This window comes from Rousettus aegyptiacus, unplaced genomic scaffold (genome assembly GCF_014176215.1).
Source record: "Rousettus aegyptiacus isolate mRouAeg1 unplaced genomic scaffold, mRouAeg1.p scaffold_m13_p_12, whole genome shotgun sequence".
Classification (NCBI taxonomy): Eukaryota; Metazoa; Chordata; class Mammalia; order Chiroptera; family Pteropodidae; genus Rousettus; species Rousettus aegyptiacus.
In genome coordinates, this window is record NW_023416287.1 from 13,445,734 (window position 1) to 13,464,167 (window position 18,434).

At 37.8% G+C, this 18,434-nt stretch overlaps 1 protein-coding gene across 6 annotated transcripts in view; it reads left to right on the plus strand.

Moving 5' to 3' along the window:
• Nucleotides 1–18,434, plus strand: part of CHD6 (chromodomain helicase DNA binding protein 6) — a 167,138-nt gene that overhangs the window by 13,385 nt on the left and 135,319 nt on the right. For 3 of the 6 annotated variants that reach the window (XM_036229398.1, XM_036229401.1, XM_036229400.1), the window contains exons 2-3: nucleotides 14,823–14,854; nucleotides 15,220–15,298. The exons of 1 other annotated variant lie outside the window; for it this stretch is intronic. The gene's annotated coding sequence lies outside the window, so the exon portion shown is untranslated. Of the gene's footprint in view, nucleotides 1–14,822; nucleotides 14,855–14,876; nucleotides 15,299–18,434 lie in introns of those variants that run through there. 2 more of the 6 variants (XM_016137564.2, XM_036229399.1) reach the window with 2 other exon arrangements.

Here is an 18,434-nt window from a genome sequence, read left to right on the forward strand (position 1 = left end):
GGGCACTGGGAACTTGAATATAAATGCACATGGTCTCCGTCCTTGAGGAATGCACAGTTTATTAGAAGAGAGAGAAATGTAAACTGCTACTACAAACATCATGATAAATGTCACTTTAGAGTTATGTCCAAAGTCGTGTTCAAACGCAAGGAGAGAGAACAACCACCTACCCAGGGGAGTTGGTTATGGCTTTTGAAAGGAAAAAACGTAAATAGTTTCTTGAAAGTTGGTTTGGAGTTTAATAACCAGAGACTGGGATTGGTGTCTGTGAGTTTGGAGAGCCTTTCATGCATAGGAAGTATCCTGCGAGGAGACCAGGGCAGATGGTAGGTTCCTTGTGGCTGGAGTGTGATGGAGAGCTGTGGAGTCGTGGTGGGCAGTGTGGCTGGAGGAGCAGGGTGGAGGTGGTGGAAGGCTTTGAAGATCAAGGTAAGGACTTTAGATTTGCGTTGGCAGTGAGGAATCATCAGGCGTTTTAATGCTGGGTAGTAGATTGTACTCTACCCTTGGCCAGCAGAGGTGGTTTTTGAACTGGTGCTCAAACTTTGCTGTGTATTAGAACCCCCTGGAGAGCTTTGAAAAATCCAAGTGTCCAGGCTGCACATAATAAAAATCGAATTCCCTGGAGGAGAGACCCAGGTACTGGAATTTTGATAACTTCTAGGTGATTCCCATATGCACCCAAGTTTGAGAACCAGTGGTTCAGAGAGGCCGGATGATAGTTTAATGAATTCAGAGGCTACTGCAGTGGCCTGATTCAGATCTGAGTCTCTGCATTGAGGCATTGGGAGCGGCAACAAGGGAAGAGGGAGCCAACCATTATTTTTTTTCCTTTAATTTTTTGTATGTTTGTCTTCAACAAAATTATAACTCCCATGGGCACAAGACCTAGTCTTTGTACTTTGAATTCCACATAGAGATTTGCACATAGTACATTTTCAATAAATATCTGCCTCGATTAAAGTCAGTTTTCTTCTGTTCAGGTACTCATAGTTGCATACTTAGGGCATTTTTATTTCATTTACTTCTTTTTATTATTAAATCAAAATTCCTTTAGGGATGAATGTGGATAGAGGTGAAACTTTTTGGTCAGTTTTATTTCATAATTCTTATTAAAGATTTAGGAAGGTAAAATTATTAACATTTTGCCAAATTTGCTTTATATTTTTTTCTCTGTCTATATACATTCACTCTTGTTTTTAGCTATATGCTTTGAGAGTTACTTTAAGGCATTGCTACACTTCACCCCTAAATACCTTCATAGTTTTATCCTGAGAGAAAAGGTGCATAACTATAATATAGTTTATACACTCAGGAAACCTAACATGAAACAACGTGAAATAATGTAGTCCCCATTTAAATCTTCACATTTACTTCTTCCGTAGCTTTTTTATTTTTCCTGACCTAGAACACAGTCAGGGAGCATGCATTGTATTAAGTTGTCATGTGTCCTTACCTTTTAATATTTACATTTAAAAATTTTTTTGAATTACAATTGACATTCAATATTATATTAGTTTCAGGTGTACAGCATAGTGGTTAGACATTTATATGACTTACGAAGTGATCCAATAAGTCTAGTACCCACTCGGCACCATACATAGCTATTACAGTATTATTGACCATATTCCCTATGCTGTACTTGATTTCCTCATGACTGTTTTGTAACTACCAATTTGTATTTCTTAACCCCCTTCACCTTTTTCACTCAGCCCTTCTTCAAACCCTTACCTTTCAACGCTGATTAGGGTGACCTGGTAGTCACAGGATTTCAGGAATGGAAATGAAAACCCTCCTCTCAAGGGCAGTGTGGCCCAGCGTCCCATCCTTTTGACCTGCCTACCTCCGTCCGTGCCTCCCATCAATCCTGGAGTTGTCCTTAGTCTGACGGCAAAGCTTCGAAGTGGGACCCAGCACCCCGTGCAGACCTGCTCATGAACATCTTCCTGAAGCTGGAGGGGTTTTTGTCTTGAACAAAGCATTCTTTCCCATTTTAGGATTAAAGCCATGCAGGTCACCCAAGTACTTAAGAAAATGTCAGTGTCAGTGAAACTTTGAGAAAAGATTTTCATAGTTGACTCTAAATCATCTGTTAAGAATCATCTGCTATTTCTTGAGGACCACAGGTTATCATTACCATGTCTTTAAATAGTTCATAGGGTTTTATTTATTTATTTTTTTGAACTGTTAAGGACCTCCATACCCCTATCCCCCTTTAAAGACAGTGGTCCTGTCTTTTTGGCCCTTTGGCCCTTCTTGCTTTACAGTCCTTCCTGGGTGAACTTCTTCTTTCCTATTGTTTCACCTCTTAATGAGGCTAAAATCTGTTTCTATCCCCACCCTTTTCTGTGCTCCAAACCCATATTCCAACTATATACTTAGCAGCTTCACCTGCTTGTCCCACATGCAAATCTGAACTCACTGTCTTTTCATGTAAACCTGAGCTTTGGTTTTAACATTGGGAGGGGTGAAAATGAGATGGTTTTTGAGTAGGAATACAAGGCATCTGTCTCTAATCAGCCCCTGCCCTCCTTAATGCAGCCCCACCCCCTTTTCAGGGAAAAAAGGTGAACCAAAGGCCGAAAGGCCTTGCTGACAACACCATTTCTGGCTGACTGTGGAGTTTTGGAAGTTAGGCTTCATGAAATGAGTTATTTTTAACCCAGTGTTTCTCAACTTCTTTTTTTCATAATTGGTCCCCTAAGGAGCCTTTTTAGACCTTTTTTTTTTTTTTTTAGCCTTATTGTTCTACCTGTGAAATTTATTTACTACCACTGTATCTGTTTATGGGTGTATGCTTAATACATAAATAAGTAAACTATTTTAACCCTCAAGAACCAATTTTTGTCTCCTTGGGGTGATAATGCCCCAGTGAGAATGCATGTTTTACCCTAAGCGGGGAGGCAGTCTAATGCCTGGAGACAAAGCGGGCCAAAATCTGCTTGCTGTCTCTCCTGCCCACAAAGAATTTACCTTAGGGCTTGCATCTGACTGCTTAACAGTTCCTTAACAGTTCAAAACTAGAGTTCCGTAATTTTGTTGTGACCATAACTCATAGCAATAACAACACTATACGGTGCCCATGATACACACATATGTAATTCAAAAGTTTTAATACTCATTATTTATTCTACTTGTAATGCACTCTCTTTTTATTCTGTTTTTTTTTTTTTTAAAAAAAAGCTGTTGAGATAATTTATACCATAAAATTCACCTGTTTTATTGTAAGTACTTTTTAATTGAAAAAGAAATGCTGGCTGTGAATAACTGACTTGCAGAAGCGTGTCTGCCAGCAAGAAGAGCAATGCCTAGCTAGGCATAGCTGGTCTAGAGAATACCCACCGTCCACCAGAGAGGCGAGAACAAAGAGGAAGGCAGAACCTTGGCCTTAAACCACTGTGCTCGCTGTGGTCATTGGACTTTGTTTCAATAAATGCCCTTGAACTTGAGCACTTTCACTGCTTGGTATGGGATGAAGGCTGGGGAGCTCGTGGCAGAGGAGGTCTTCAGTGAGCTTTTTAAGCCCACAGGTGACACCGCTCTGGTGGCAGCAGAAGGGCTTGGCAAGGTGTCAGGAAGGGGAAATGGGCATCTTCCTTCTGTGATTTGTGGTGCCAGCACCACTCTCCGTTTTGAAAGAAGAAAGAGATTTGGGGCAGGGTCAGGGGGAGATGAAGGGAGGGAAGACGGATCTAACGTTACATAGTAGAGCCTTAAATTGTTGAAATACACAATATTAAACTGGGTGTACCCATAAGAATATTTGAGAGAGTGACTATAGAGAGCCGTGTATTTGATTTACGTCATCTGTTGAAAGAGGGTAGCGCACTGAGGAAATTAAATAGGAATCTACTAAGTTTTCATTAGAAAAATGGAAGGGGAGAGGATCTAAAAAAATGAGGCGTAGCTTTGCTTTGCTGGGGTGTATTCATGGTGCGAGGGAGACCCTGTATTACATAGCTAGGGGGAATCAGCCTTGTAACAATGGCAGCGAGTGGTGGAAAGGCCCGGATAGTACGTCAGGCCCCAGTGCCAGGCAGGAGAGGAATATGATAGGACCAAATAAAACCCAGGGATCCCTGTTCTATCCCAGAGCAGCAGAATAATTAGGGCCAACATTTACTGAGTGCTTACTATGAATTGGTACTAAGCATTTTATATTTATACTGATGAGGAAACTGAAAGTGAGGCTCAGGGAGGTAAAGAAACTTGTTCAGGGTCACACAGTTACTTGTTACTACATATAATAGAAATGCAGGAGATTGGGGACCCTGCCTTGAAGTGAATGAACCTCTGTTTCCGGGAGCATGTCGGCTGCACCGTACCTCTCTGCTCAGGAGCATAGCCTACCTGGCAGATCCCATGTTCTTCATTTAAGTCATTTAGACTCCACGTTGCCTCCCTGAACATCACTCTGAGAGACTGGTGACCACAATACTAAAAATAACAGTGTCCTAGAGAATATTTATAGTTTTTTTTTTTTTTCACTCCCTCTTCTTGAGTACAGACTGTGCCTTATCTGGGAAATACCACTTATTTTAGGACTCCAGGTTGGACATTTAGGTATGAGGGCTTGTCCAGTGGTAGTCATATTTCAAGTCAGTTCAACAGACACTTGTATGTCTCTGAAGTGCCCTGCCATGCGCTTGGTGCCAGGGCGACAAATGTGAGTACAGTCTAGTAGGGGAAATGGACATGACCAATATTTAAATTGTAATGAAACGAGTAAGTAGAATAGTAAAAGGAGCGTAGAGAAGGGTAGGAAAGTTAGGAAGAACTTCCCAGAAGAGTTACTATCTGAGTTGGGTTTTGAAGGATGAATAGGAGTTACCCAGGTAGAGAGTTGCAGAATAATTCAGCGAAAATTGCTAGAGAAATGGACAGAGGGTTCCTTCTGATTTCATTGCCAATGTGTCTAGATTTTTATTATATATAGTAGAAAGAGTTTGCAGTTGTAAAATTCTTTTTTCCCTTAGTGTCTTGAAATGCCACTGGGATCTTATGCCTCAACAGTAGGCCAGTTGTAGGAGGGGAAAATTGTTCCCAAGTAGCACCTGCAGGCACATTGCAACTTAAAGCAGAAGCGAGTTTCTCCTGCTTGTGTGAGGGAATAATGGTGCTGTTCCCTGTAACCTAGCTCCAATTTAAGAGTTTGATGGCAATTTTTTGGCGAGAGTTTTCTTCTCTTATCTGAAAATTGTTAATTTATTAAGTATTTAGGCATTTAGCCACAAACATTTTGGACAGACGGTAGGTAAGGACCATATATAGAAATTGGGTTTTTGAAGTATAACGTGCATTCAGTGAAGCGTACAGGTTTCAAGTATACTGCTTGATGGATTTTTACATGTTGTATATACCTGTGTAACGACCTCTCGAGATCAAGATGGAACATTGCCGGCATCCCAGAAGGTTCTCTCGTACCTCTTCTCTGATAATACCTGTAACCCATACCTCCTTTAGTACTCTTCTGACTTCTGTCACCACAGATTAGTTTTACCTGATTTTAAATTTAAGTTCAGTGGAATTATATCCATGTATGTTTCGTATGTGGCTTCATCAATGTATGTTTTGTATCTGGCTTCTTTTACTCAACTTTATAATTGTGAGATTCATCTCGTTTGCTGTGGAGCTCTAATTACCGGTCACATTGTTAGGAAGAGACCCAGAATGATCATATATGATTGATGACATTGAAAGTGGGTGTTAATTTATCGGTGGCCTTCATTTATTCTACACACATTTCAAAGTACCACGCACTGGGTGCTTTGCAAGGGCCTGGGTCAAAGATGAGCACGGTCCTGCCATGAGGGAGCTTTCAGGCTACTGAAGGAGACAGACCCTTACACACATTGTTATGACAGTGGAGACTCGGCCAACTTTAGGGGCGAAAATGGTTTTTGACACATTTTATAGAGGAGGCGAAATTTCTTCTGATCGTCAAAGGACTACTAGAAGTTTTCGATGGTCAGAGTTGACAGGTGCTATAGCTGTGGAAGTAGGAAGCAGCATGGTATCTTTGGAGACCTGCAGTAGTGATGTTTTCGTTTTAAATTAAGAAATGAAAGAATACCAAAAATACCACGTTAGGAAGCACTTTTAAGGAAAACATTGACATATAAATTTGACTTGCATTTTAGGCTGGAGCCGTGGGAGATGACAGCCTTAGCGAATGGTTGCGAGAAGGCAAGGAATGGAAGTGAATTTTGGTGGTTGTATATAGCTTAGGAAAAAGCGTCCAGCAGTGGTTTACTGTGGATGTTGTGTAAGACTTTTATAAGGTTAGATAAAACTACAGATATGCTTGTTATGGAAGTGTCTTTTCAACAAATGAGATGACTTGAGAGGTTTCATTGAGCAGGCAAAAATTCCCTTAGGCTGGTTTTAGGTGCAGCATCTCTTTCTCAGTCAAGGGATATTGTAGCAAAATGTGTTCCCTGTTTTGTCATTTGCCGAGGCTACTATAACAGATACCAGGCTCTGGGTGGCTTACACAGAAATCTGTTTTCGCACAGCACGGGAGGCTGGAAGACCGAGATCAAGGTGGAAAGTTTGGTTTCGTCTGAAGCCTCTCTCCTTGGCTTGCAGTCCTCACCGCGTCCTCACCTGGCCTTTTCTATGTATTGTCTGTGTCATCAACTCTTCTTTTAAGGACACCAGCCATATTGGATTAGGGCCCACCCCCAGTGACCCCATTTTAACTTAATTACCCTCTTTAAATGCCCTAGCTCCAAATACAGTCACATTACGAATTACTGGGGTTTGGGGCTTTGCTTCAGCTTATGAATTTTGAGGAGACAGTTCAGTTCATAACCCCTGTGTTTCAGAACCTTCCATAACATTGTTGGATGTCTGAGGGTTGTCACATGAGAGAAACGGGCCAGAACAGTGCTAGCACAAGCAGGTAGCAGTGTTGTAGACCAAAGTCTGGTGTGACCCCTGTGGGGAGCCGGGGGCTGGGCTTGCTCTTGAAATGCCATCTCTGAGTTCTTAATGACTCCGTCTGTGCACACACAGACCCCTGAGCCTTGAGTAAAATGTCTAACACTGTTACGACTGTGGTGTTTAACAGTTAATAAAAACTGAAAATAGAGACTAAGAGGAAAAGAATAAACCATAAAGGCCAGATGGACGTCAAAAATAAAAATAATTGTATAACGTTCATAACTCTTAATAATCTTTTCTAGCGCTGAACAAGCCATATCCCTCGAGGTCTCTTGCCATTTGGCTCTTTTCTTTGGGCCAGAGTTAAACAGCCTTGGCATTTTCCTTATCAAAACATTTGGATACCAAAGATCTGTTTCTAAATCAGATCACCTTAACCTTCCTCCATGATCACAGGAAACAGTTTTCTGTAGAAGGATTTTATTTTGAATTTTCTGTTGCATTGGCCACTAAGAAGTAAGAGGGTGGGATTTTTCTTTCTTTTAAGGAAGGGATTTTTCTTTCTTTCACAGGAGACAGAGAAATCTTGTTATGATGAATTTTGGGGGGACTGCTTCTGTTTCAATCTGCATTGGAATTCTGTGGTCACAGATGAGGCTTGTTTTAGGTACCTGGGAAGGGGAAATCTTTGGTTTTCAGTGTAATGGTGCTTATTATAATGGTGTGTGTCCTAGAGTTCCTGTAAGACCCTTTTCCAGAATTGAACTTGAAAGCTCCTAGGCTTTCAAGAACGCAGATAGAGTTGAAGGGGGTGCCTTAGCACACACCCACTCATCCTAGACGCAGCCTGAGGGGAAGCGGCAGGCAGACCTTGGGAAGTCTTGACGTGGCCACGTGTGTTCCTGGTGCATCTGCATGTAAATGCCGATGCAGTTCTATCACCTTTTTGTTTCTTCTCTTAGTTGTGGGCTGGTTGACCATGAATCGATTTTGCCAGGATAGTCCGAGTCAAAAGTAAGCACTTAAAAATCTTTGAACGACAGTCAAAGGTAGTGTGTGTTGTGGCTCTAATTTCTGTTTATATTAATATAATACTTGTGTTATCTTTGACTTGGTTGTTTACTGAGGAATGAGGTTCTTTTAACAGATATTACTGAGTCATTGTTAATTCTTTTAATAAGTAAGTTCATTGTTTGAAGTGGGTCAGTTCAAAAGTGTACCCAGAGAATTTTACTTAATTTTTGAAGAAACTAAACTGTCTTTTTCAAAACTTTAGGATGATGAACAGTATTTCTTATATCTCCAGCAAATTAAATGTTTTAACTTCCCATCCCAAATATTTCTCTTTTATTGTCATTCTGTTTTCTACCATTTTGTTCCACTCTACTTACTTTGACTCTATTCACATTTTTTTTTTTTTTTTTTGTAATTCGTGACTTTTTCTTTTTTACAAACTGGGTAAATAGTACTGTTTTAGGTAAGCATTTTTTAACCATAAAGGTGCTGACAGAGTTCAGAAGCGTTGGATATAGGAACCTGTGACCTTTGCACCCACTGATTTTGAAAGTCTGAGCCTTGGTCGAGTGGTCTGCATCCTTTATTGGCACCTTCATCTGTGGAAATCTTGGAGCAGTTACTGCTCCGTTTTCTAGAATTTTCTGTTGCATTGGCCACCAAGAAGTCTCCTGACTTAAAGGTTTTTAATTAGAAGTATTTCAACAAACTAATTTCATTGGTTCTACTTCTTAAGGAGAGAAGGGAGAGATGGGGTTCATAAGTAACACTGCATTGAAGAGTGTTTTAATTAGATTCTTCTAGTTGAAAAGAACAAATTTAAGCCAACTTAGTTTAGGAAAGCAGCGTAGAGAGGTACAGACTGAATCATTGGCCCTAATTCTTCACTCTCCTATAGTAGCATTTTACCTTCATACCCCTGCCATACCCTCATGGTAGATGGAGTTATGTCCCTACCCCTTAATTTTGGGCTTGGCTGTGTGACTTGCTCTGGCCCAGTGGGAGGTTGGTGGGCACGAAGAAAGCAGAGGGTTGCACGCACTTGTGCTGACGGGCTTGTCCTCGTGTTCCTTTGCCATCTCCATGAGAAGGAGAACTCTTGAGTAGTTGCTGCCTCTTCAGCAGGGAACAGAGCCAGTCCAACTCCGATGCTTGAGGGAAAATTAAATACTCACTGTCGTATGGCCCTGTCGTGTGCTGTCATTGTGGTAGTAAGTGACCAACACAGTCACCGTGCTGGGTCCAGGCCAGCTCCAGGGCCTTTAGGGGCAGGCTTCCTTGGCTTTCTTGGATGGTCTCGCTCTGTACTTCGCCATTACATGATGCCCAGTGGGTCTGCCCACCTTTCTCTTACCCACTGGCTTCCTCATCCTAGTGTGTTGCTCTGCTCTACTTTATAGCTTCGTCTACTTGTGTATTATGTTCTCTCAACTTTTCCGTGTCCAAGCTGCTTCCAGCTCATCCAGACTCTCAGCCTCCAGACTTCTTAGCTTCTACCCCTGTGGCTCCATGCCGCTTATTCTTTTGGTCCTTTTCATTTCAGATTTCTGAGAGAAAATCATTTTCATCCAGCAGGTTTATTTATTTATTTTTTCACCCCAGCAATGTCATGCCCTCTGTGTGAGGCCTGCTTAGGCATTGGTCGCCCTTGGGTTAGAAGCCATCCTTTGTTCCAGTTAGATGTGTCTGGGGGTGTGTCGGGAGGAGGGACATCTCTTGAAATACTTGGTGCCTAGTATTGCCTTATTAATAGAGGCCATGAATGTAATAAGACAGGTTTTTTTGCACAGTGTTGTGTTTCATCTGGGGTTTTTGTATTAAAGCTTGTCAGTTTCTGGGTTCATCAGTTCACCAGAGGGGAAGCTTTTAACTTTGCTTTTGCAAACTTTTAATTTTCTGGTGCTGCCTTCAATTCTTTTGTTTCTTGGTTCCAAGATACCAGCCTCACAGCATGAACTCTCAGGATGACTCTGTTATAAGGGAAAATGTGAGAGAAAGGATCATCTACCGGGAGGAAAGCTTACTCATGCAAACCTATCCAAGAGTCCAAGAAGACAATAAGTCAAACTTACTCTGAAGTTTTAGGCTAGGTAGATTTTCTTACGGCTTTTCTGTACAGGGAAGGGACTGCTCACATTAAAGCTAGTTTATAATAATTAGATTTACCTCTAAGTATTTCATCTTTTGGGGTACTGTTGTAAATGGTACCTTAATGTTAATTTACAGTTGTTCCTTGCTAGAATATATAAATATTATTAACTTTTGTATATTGATTTTACATCCTATGACCTCATTAAACTAAGTCACTGGTTCTAGAATCTTTTTTTGTAAATTCTTTGGGGTTTTCTACATTGATAGTTAAGTCAAATGCAAATAAAGACAATTTTATTTCTTCCTGTTTAATCCGTATGTCTTCTATTTTTCTTGTCTAACTGCATTAAGACCCCCGTATGATGTTGAATAGATGTGATGAGATTAGACATGCTTGCCTTGTTTCTGAGTTTAGGGGAAAATAATGCAGTCCCATTAACTGTAATTTTTTTCATTAATGCCTTTTATCAGGTTGAGGAAATTCTCTTTTATTCTTAGTTTGCTGAAAGTTTTTATCATAAATGGATGTTGGCTTTTGTCAGATACTTTCTGTGTATCTATTGAGATGATTATGTGGGGTTTTTTTCCCTTAGTCTGTTGAATTACATTAATTGATTTTTGAATGTTGAATCCCTCTTGCGTACCCAGGATAAATCTCACTTGGTCTTGATGTATTATACTTTCTGTATGTTGCTGGATTCAGTGTGATAGTACAGTTGATCCTTGAACAACACATGTTTGAACTGCTCAGTTCCACTTACAGGCACTTTTTTTATTTCAACAAATATATTGTGTCTGGGTTTTGCATCCACAGATTCAACCAGCCACAGATCAGAAGACAGTATTCTCAATCTGCAGTTGTAAATCCACGGATGTTCAGGGGCGACAGTATCCACATAAGGGACTTGAGCATCTGCAGGTTTTGGTATCCACAGGAGTCCTGGAACCAATTCCCCATGGATGCTGAGGGCCAGCTGTAGTTAAGGTTTGGGGGAGTCAAAAGTTATATGCAGATTTTTGACTGTGCGAGGTTGGCACCACTAATCCCTGCGTTGTTCAAGGGTCAGTGGTATTTTGTTCAGGATTTTAGTGTCTTTGTTTTGATCGTTGTCTTTAAACTATGGTTTCTTGTGTTGCCGTTGCTCGATTTGGTGTTAGGGTAATACTGGCCTCGTAAAATATGATGGGAAGAGTTCCCTTCTCTTCTGTTTTCTGGAAGAATATATGTGAGATTGGTATGATTTTTTTTCCCATAAATATTTGGTAAATTTTGTCACTGAAACTGATTTTTAACTATAAATCTACCATGTTTAATAGATGAAGGGCTATTGAGATTCTTTTTCTTCTTAAGTAAGCTTTGCTACTTTGTGTCCTTTGAGGAACTTACCCAATTTATTTAAGTTGTCCAAATTTACAGGCATAAAGTTAGTATTATTATCCTTTTAATGTGTGTAGGATCTTAAGAAATGTCTCTTTTGAGTCCTGATATTTCTAATTTGTGTCTTCTTTCTTTTTGATCATTCTCGCTAGAGGTTTGTCAGTTTTATTGATCTTTTCAAACAACTGGGTTTTAGTTTTATTAATTTTTGTCATTTTTCTGTTTTCAAGTTCATTGATTTTTGTTCTTTATGATTTCTTTCCTTCTAGCTTTGGGTTTAATTTGGTCTTTCATTTTAGTGTCTTAAGGTAGAAGCTTAATTCATCTGAGGACTTTTTCTTATTTTCTAATAATAAGCTTTTAATACTATAAACATTTGTCTAAGCACTGCTTAAGCTGCATTCCATAAATTTTCAAATGTTGTTATTTTGATGTTCATTCAAAATATTTACTTCCTTTTAGACTCAAGGTTGTTAAGAAGTGTATTTTATTTTTAAATATTTGTGACTTTCTATATATCTTCTTGTTAATGATTTCAGTTTTATTTTATGGTCAGAGAACATACTTTGGGATAATTTCAGTTCTTTTGAATTTGCTGAGATTTGTTTTATGGTCAAGGATGTAGGTTATATTGGTCAGTGCCCCATGTGCCCTTGAAAAGAATTTATATTCTGCTCTTGTAGAGTGGAATGTTGTGTAACTGTTAATTAGGTCAAGGTGATTGATAATTATTCATATCTTTTATATTGTAACAGGTTTTTATCTACTCATTTTATTGATTACTGAAAAAGGAGTGTTGAATCTCCAGGTATAATATATATAATTATATATTTTGTTATATATATGTAAAAGTATACATATTTCTTTGACTTCTGTAAGATTTCGGTTTATTTACTTTGAAGCTCTGTTGTCAGATATATACATATTAAGGATTATTATATCTTCTTGGTGAATTAACCTGTTTATCATTTATATGAATGACTGTCTTTATCTCTTCTACTATTCCTTCTGCTGACGTCTACCTCGTCTGATATTAATGTAGCCTCTCTGGCTTTCTTTTGATTGATATTTGTATGGTATATCTTTCCTATCATTTTACTTTTAATCTATATCTTTAAGGTGGATTTCTTATTGAAAATATAGCTGGGTCTTGTGATAATCGCTGCCTTTTAATTGAGATATTTAGGCCATTTTCACTTAATGGATATGGTTGGATTTAAATCTGTTATCTTGCTAATCTATTGCTATTTGTATCATTCGGTGTATTCTCCCTTTACTCTTTTTATTCTTTCTTTTATATTGAGGGTTTTTAAAATTCCATTTTATCTTCACTATTGGTATATTAGTTATTTATACCTCTTTAAAAAAATTTAGTGGTAGCCTTAGGATTTACAATATACATTACGGTCAACGTTCACATATTATGTTGTTTCACATTTCACATACAGTGTAAGATTCTAACATATATTTACTTCTAGTTTTTTCCTTCCATTTTGTGTGATATCGTCATACATTTTACGTATTTTACAATCTTCACAATACACTGTTAGTATTTTTGCTTTTGACAGTTATCTTTTAGAATATAGAAGGATAAAAATACATAAAAAAGCTCTTTTACATTTATTTTTATTATTTCTGGAGTTATTCTTTGTGTAGATCTTCATTTTTGTCATGTCATAAGAACTTTACCATTTCTCATAGGACAGGTGTGCTGCTGACATTGAAGTACCTCAGCTTTTGTGTGAAAAGCCATTATTTTGCTTTTTTTTTTTTTTGCCTTCATTTTTGAAAGATATTTTGCTGACTATAGAATTCTGGATTATAAAATCTGCCCTCTCACCCTTTCAATTAAAAGATATTACTCTGTTATCTTTTGTATTGCACAAATTCTGCAGACATTTTTATTTTTTGCCTCAGAAGGTAATGTCTTTTTCCTCTGGCTGTATTTAGAATTTTTTTTTTCTCTAAGTTTTAGCAGTTTACTATGAAGTATCTAGGTGTATGTTCTCTATTGTATTTATTTGTTTATATTCTGTAGCATTCTCTGAGCTGCTTGTATCTGTAGTTTGAAGACTTTATTTTTGAAAAGTTCTCAGCCATTTTTTTCCCCCAAATATTGTTTCTGCCTTGTTCCCTTCCTTCCTTTTCTGGGACTCCAGTTACATATATATGATGTCATTCGATCATATCCCACAGCTTTCAAGGTTCTTTCTGTTGTGTGTGTCTCCCCTCCCCCCTTTATGTTTCAGTGATCTATCTTCAAGTTCATTGATTCCTTCCTTGATTATGTTGAGTGTTCTGGTGAGCCCATCAAAGGATTTTTTTTTTTTTTAAATCTCTAATACTTTAAAAAAAAGATAGATAGCATTTCTATTTGACTCTTACATTTTCTCTGTTTCTCTTGAAATTTACCATCTGTTCATGCATATTGTTTATAAATTCTTTAAGCTATTAATCATTGTTATTTTTAATTCCATATCTGATAGTTACAGCATCTGTATCATCTCTCAGTATGGTTCTCTTGATTGCTTTGTCTCCGTCCACACCTTTGCTTTTTTGTATGGGCTGCTGAACATTAGTGTAGGGCGGTAGAGTCTGAAGTGGACATTAAATATTGATATTGAGACTACTGTTACATTAGGGGTAGGTTTTGGGGGCAGGCAAATTGTCACATTTGTGCATATAGAGTATTCAGAACCTGTTACAGGACTAGGAGCATAATTTCATTATATTCGGTTATTATAGAATTTCACATTTTTTATCTTTTCTTTTTATAGCATCCCTAGGACTCACCTTATCAGGACTTCCTCTTGTAGTTACTTCCTCCTTTATTTCTGCTGTATTCGAAACTCTTCCTTAGTTCTATTGTCATTCACACCAAGTGACATTTGTTAGCAGGTTTGTCTTTTCTCACTAGGCTGCTATTTCTTATAAGTAGGTAGAGTGTCTTGTGGATCGCCATGGTCTTTTAACTACATTTTAGATATGTATTTTTCTGGCTAGAATTGAATTGAGATTATTGAATGATTCTCATTTCTTAGCCAGAAATCTACAGTGCCTCTTCACCTGCTCCACCAGTTAGTGGGAAGATTGTTTGGAATTTCGCCGTGATGTATCTTAAAAAAGGCACTAAAAAAAAAAGGTTGAGAAGTGCGGTCAGGCCATGGATGAATTTATGAAGACACTACACAGGAAAGACACTCATTTTCTTTACTAGTTTCATGTGTACGTTTTGTCTCCCTACCTTGACAGTAATGTTTTAAGAAGGAATAACTTTTTCCTGCTTCTCCAGCGTCCTTGAGTAATTATTAGTAGTGTTGAGCACACAGTAGATGCTCAGCAAATATTTCTTCATGAGATTTAAAGATACTTAATGGATTTTGGAATAAGTTACTGATAGCTTTACTTTTTCTGTTTATCCTTAAAAAACTTCACGTACCGGTGATGGTGATAGTGTTCCAGTACTTACGAGCTCCGTTTTCTTTGGTAAGTTACTTAGCATCTCTGCATCTATACAACGGGAATAATAATAGTATGTCTCACACGAGTTGATGATGATGATTAAGGAAAATAGTGCAACAAATGTTAGTTGCTGCATTTTAGTTTCCTAATTATTTAACAGTGCATGTTAGAAAGGTAAATCCAATTACAAGTTTGTAGAAGCTAAGTTCTTTCAGTAGAAAAACACGTAATGTCCAAAAACCATCTATCTCAGTATTGATAAATATGACTATTTCTGTATTAATTAAGGAAGTAATCTTTGCTCGGAATATGAACAACAGAAAGAGAGCAGAGCTAATTCATTTCTACCTTGCTGGCAATAATGCAATGTCCCTTCTCTCCTACTCTAGGAACAATGTGCCCTATTCCCAGGGGACTAAGATCAATACAGAAATAGAGTTCCCAGATCAGCTTTCTCTAGGACCAAAGGTACTTAATCTTACAGTTCATTTTCAATTATATGTTAAAACTATATTCATCCTTTCCTTTAGGCATCATTTATTGTTGTGTTTTTATAGCATCTCTTCCTTTTTACCACCATTATTGACCAAATCATGTTCACAAGTATGTAAAGCCCAGAGCGGGTTATAAAGGAAGGTGACAATAGTCTAGTGAGAGTTATTCAAAACATTTGGCAGACAGCCGTTGGGAAAATATTGGTAAGGCTGGTAAGGTGCAATATTCGGGACTCACTGTTTTCCTTACCTAACAAGAGGGAGGTACAAAACAGTTGAAGATCAGAGAGAATTATTCCTTGCATAGCTGTGGCTGCCTATATTCTTGAACTCATTTATTAGATTAGCGAATATAGCATTTGAACAGTACCCTCTTCTATAAGTGCAGACAAGTAAGTGTAAGTCCCATTACTATTATATGTGGAACAATGACTATTTTCATGTTTTTTTAAGTTGGGAACGGAACAGGTGTTGTATTTGACCTGTAATAAATCTGGTATAGTCAGTTAATGTTTTAACTACTCTGATACCAAATATGAGGTAATAGCATACAGCTTGAATTATGTTTAGGAGCAGTGGGAATGTAGAAGGGATCAAAAGAAGGGGAGCTTAAATACACTTTTTTAATTATCGTTTTTTTTTTAACTGCTAAAGATTATTTCTTGAACTCATACAAAAATATTTATTTATATGAATGTCGGAGAAACAAAAACGTATAAAGAGTCACATTGCTAAAGACTTAGAAATATATACAACCCGTTAAAAAAAAATAGATGTTTTGGTAGTTAAGTTTCCTTGAATAACTTTTTTCAGGGTAAAGAAGCTGAAAGAGTTCAGTTTGGTATCAAGACATCTTGTTTACATCTCGGTAACGGAACAGTGACTAGTGGAAGACACTCTTCCACAGGAATGTTGCAGAGAGAGTTTCTGCTGACAGAAGAAATCTGCTCAAAGTATCTCACATGCAGCCTTACTGTCAGCTGTGTGTGTGTGGGGGGGGGGGGGTTGTTGTTGTTGTTGTTTACATAGAGATTTTTTTGCAGTTTTTAGTAAATGTTGGCCAAATTTAGATTTGGCTATGAATTTCTGTCTCTCCCTTAACATAAAAAACAATTTCTATTATAGAAAATTTCAAACATACATAGAAGTAGATAGAATAATATGGGTTCTCATGCCATTCTTGTTTTATATATCCTTTCCCACTTTCTTTTTGACCTGGAATATTTTAAAGAAAACCCCAGCAACCTGTTAATTCACTTATAAATATTTTTATGTGCATATCTGTCAGATATGGACTTTATAGGAAAGCATATTGTACCCTATAAATATCTTATAACCTCATTTTTTGATTTTATCTGATATTGACTTTCTTGATGTTCTCAAAAAATGACTTTGTACAGTTAACTCTTTGAATCAGGTCCAAATAAGGTCCCCCTAATGCCTTTGGATTTATGCATCTCTTTAATCTCTTTTAATCTGAAATAATTTTCACCCTCTTTTTTTCTTTTTGGTCATGTCATCTGTTTCTTGATGAAACTAGGTCAATCCCCATCCTCACTTTAGGAATTTTGATGGTTGTATCTTTGTATAATATGTTGTTCTTTTTTCATATACTTGTTAACAGGTAGTTAGAGCTTAACTGTTTTTGTAATCATTCCTATTTTTAATTACTCATTGGTGGTATATTGTATCTCTTGTTTGTATTAGAAGACTAGAAGGCTTGATTATGTCACTCTGTATACTGAGATTGATTGGTAGGTTCATTTTGACATAGCCCTTAGTTATCAAGGTTTTGACCAACAAAATCCATGGGGTTGACATTCTGACTGCACATTTTCAGGTCATGTTTTCATCTAATGGTCTTAATTTACCATTTACCCATGATTATTACCTGAATCATTTATTTCACTATTGTTGCATTTTAAGAAGACTAGAAAATGAAATGAAAATTTTTTATTATGAACTTTGAAAACTGCTTGTAAACTCTGAGGTGTCTGGAAAATTTATGCAAAGTATTTTTTTCTCATGTCTAGTAAAAGAAGTGTTGTATAGGAAAGAATGTTTAAAAGTTGTGTGTTTAGCTAAATTCAGTGCCTCTCTATTGACTTCGAATGAGTTGTCTTTAAAAGATTTTATGGGAATAGATTTGGAGCTAGACTCCTGCTTTGTGATTAACTTGCATTTGTGAAATATTTTTACCTACATTAGGGCTTGCTATAAGGATAGTAAAGTTCTAAATTTACTTTGGTTGGGGATTTTGGATTCTAAATTCATATAGGTCATTCAAATCCATGTAGGTTATTTATTTGCACTGCTGTGGTCACATTTTTCCTATAATCCTATCTAGGCGGGATTATATAATTGTATAAATATCACTAGCAATATTTGATATATAGTAGTTCCTGTATGCCAGACACTGTACTTTGTAATTTGCTTGTACTAATTTATTTAATCCTCACATGGTTATCATTCCTATTTTACATATGAGGAAACTGAGGCAGAGAGATGAAGTGATTTGCCTTGGTCACACAGCTAATAAATGGCAGGGCCTTGGATTTGGACCCAGTTTGCTAAATTTGTGCTCTAGCAGGGCAGAGTGGATTATGTAGTCTCTGTACTACTAGAAAAATACCTCAAGTATACTGTCTTAGTCCTGGAGAATAATCTATTTATATTCATATGTAAATAATCTGTGCATATATGTATTTTGTTTGCTTGTGCAGGTGCATAAAGAGACACACACACACACACACACACACACACACACACAAACATAACATGCCCACATGGAGAGGCAAATATGTAGGGTTTTCCCTTTAGGAGGGTCCTTCTTACTCTAAAACCTTTTTAAAAATCTGTTAAGTTGACTTTAGATGGAGGCAGAAACAGCCCCCAAGCTCTGGTAATATCATCTGGTGTAGAGGGACTTACGAGGTCAGAATAGATGGAAAGGTCACAAGGGAAGCATAGCAGACAGCTTGAGGTCACAGTCAAATTCACACAGGGCACGACTTCGGCCTGTGGACCCTTTTTGCCTTGAAGTTCAGACTGCTTGCTCTCTAAACAGCCACCCAGATCTTAGCTATACAATTTCAGGTTATTTGTGGGGG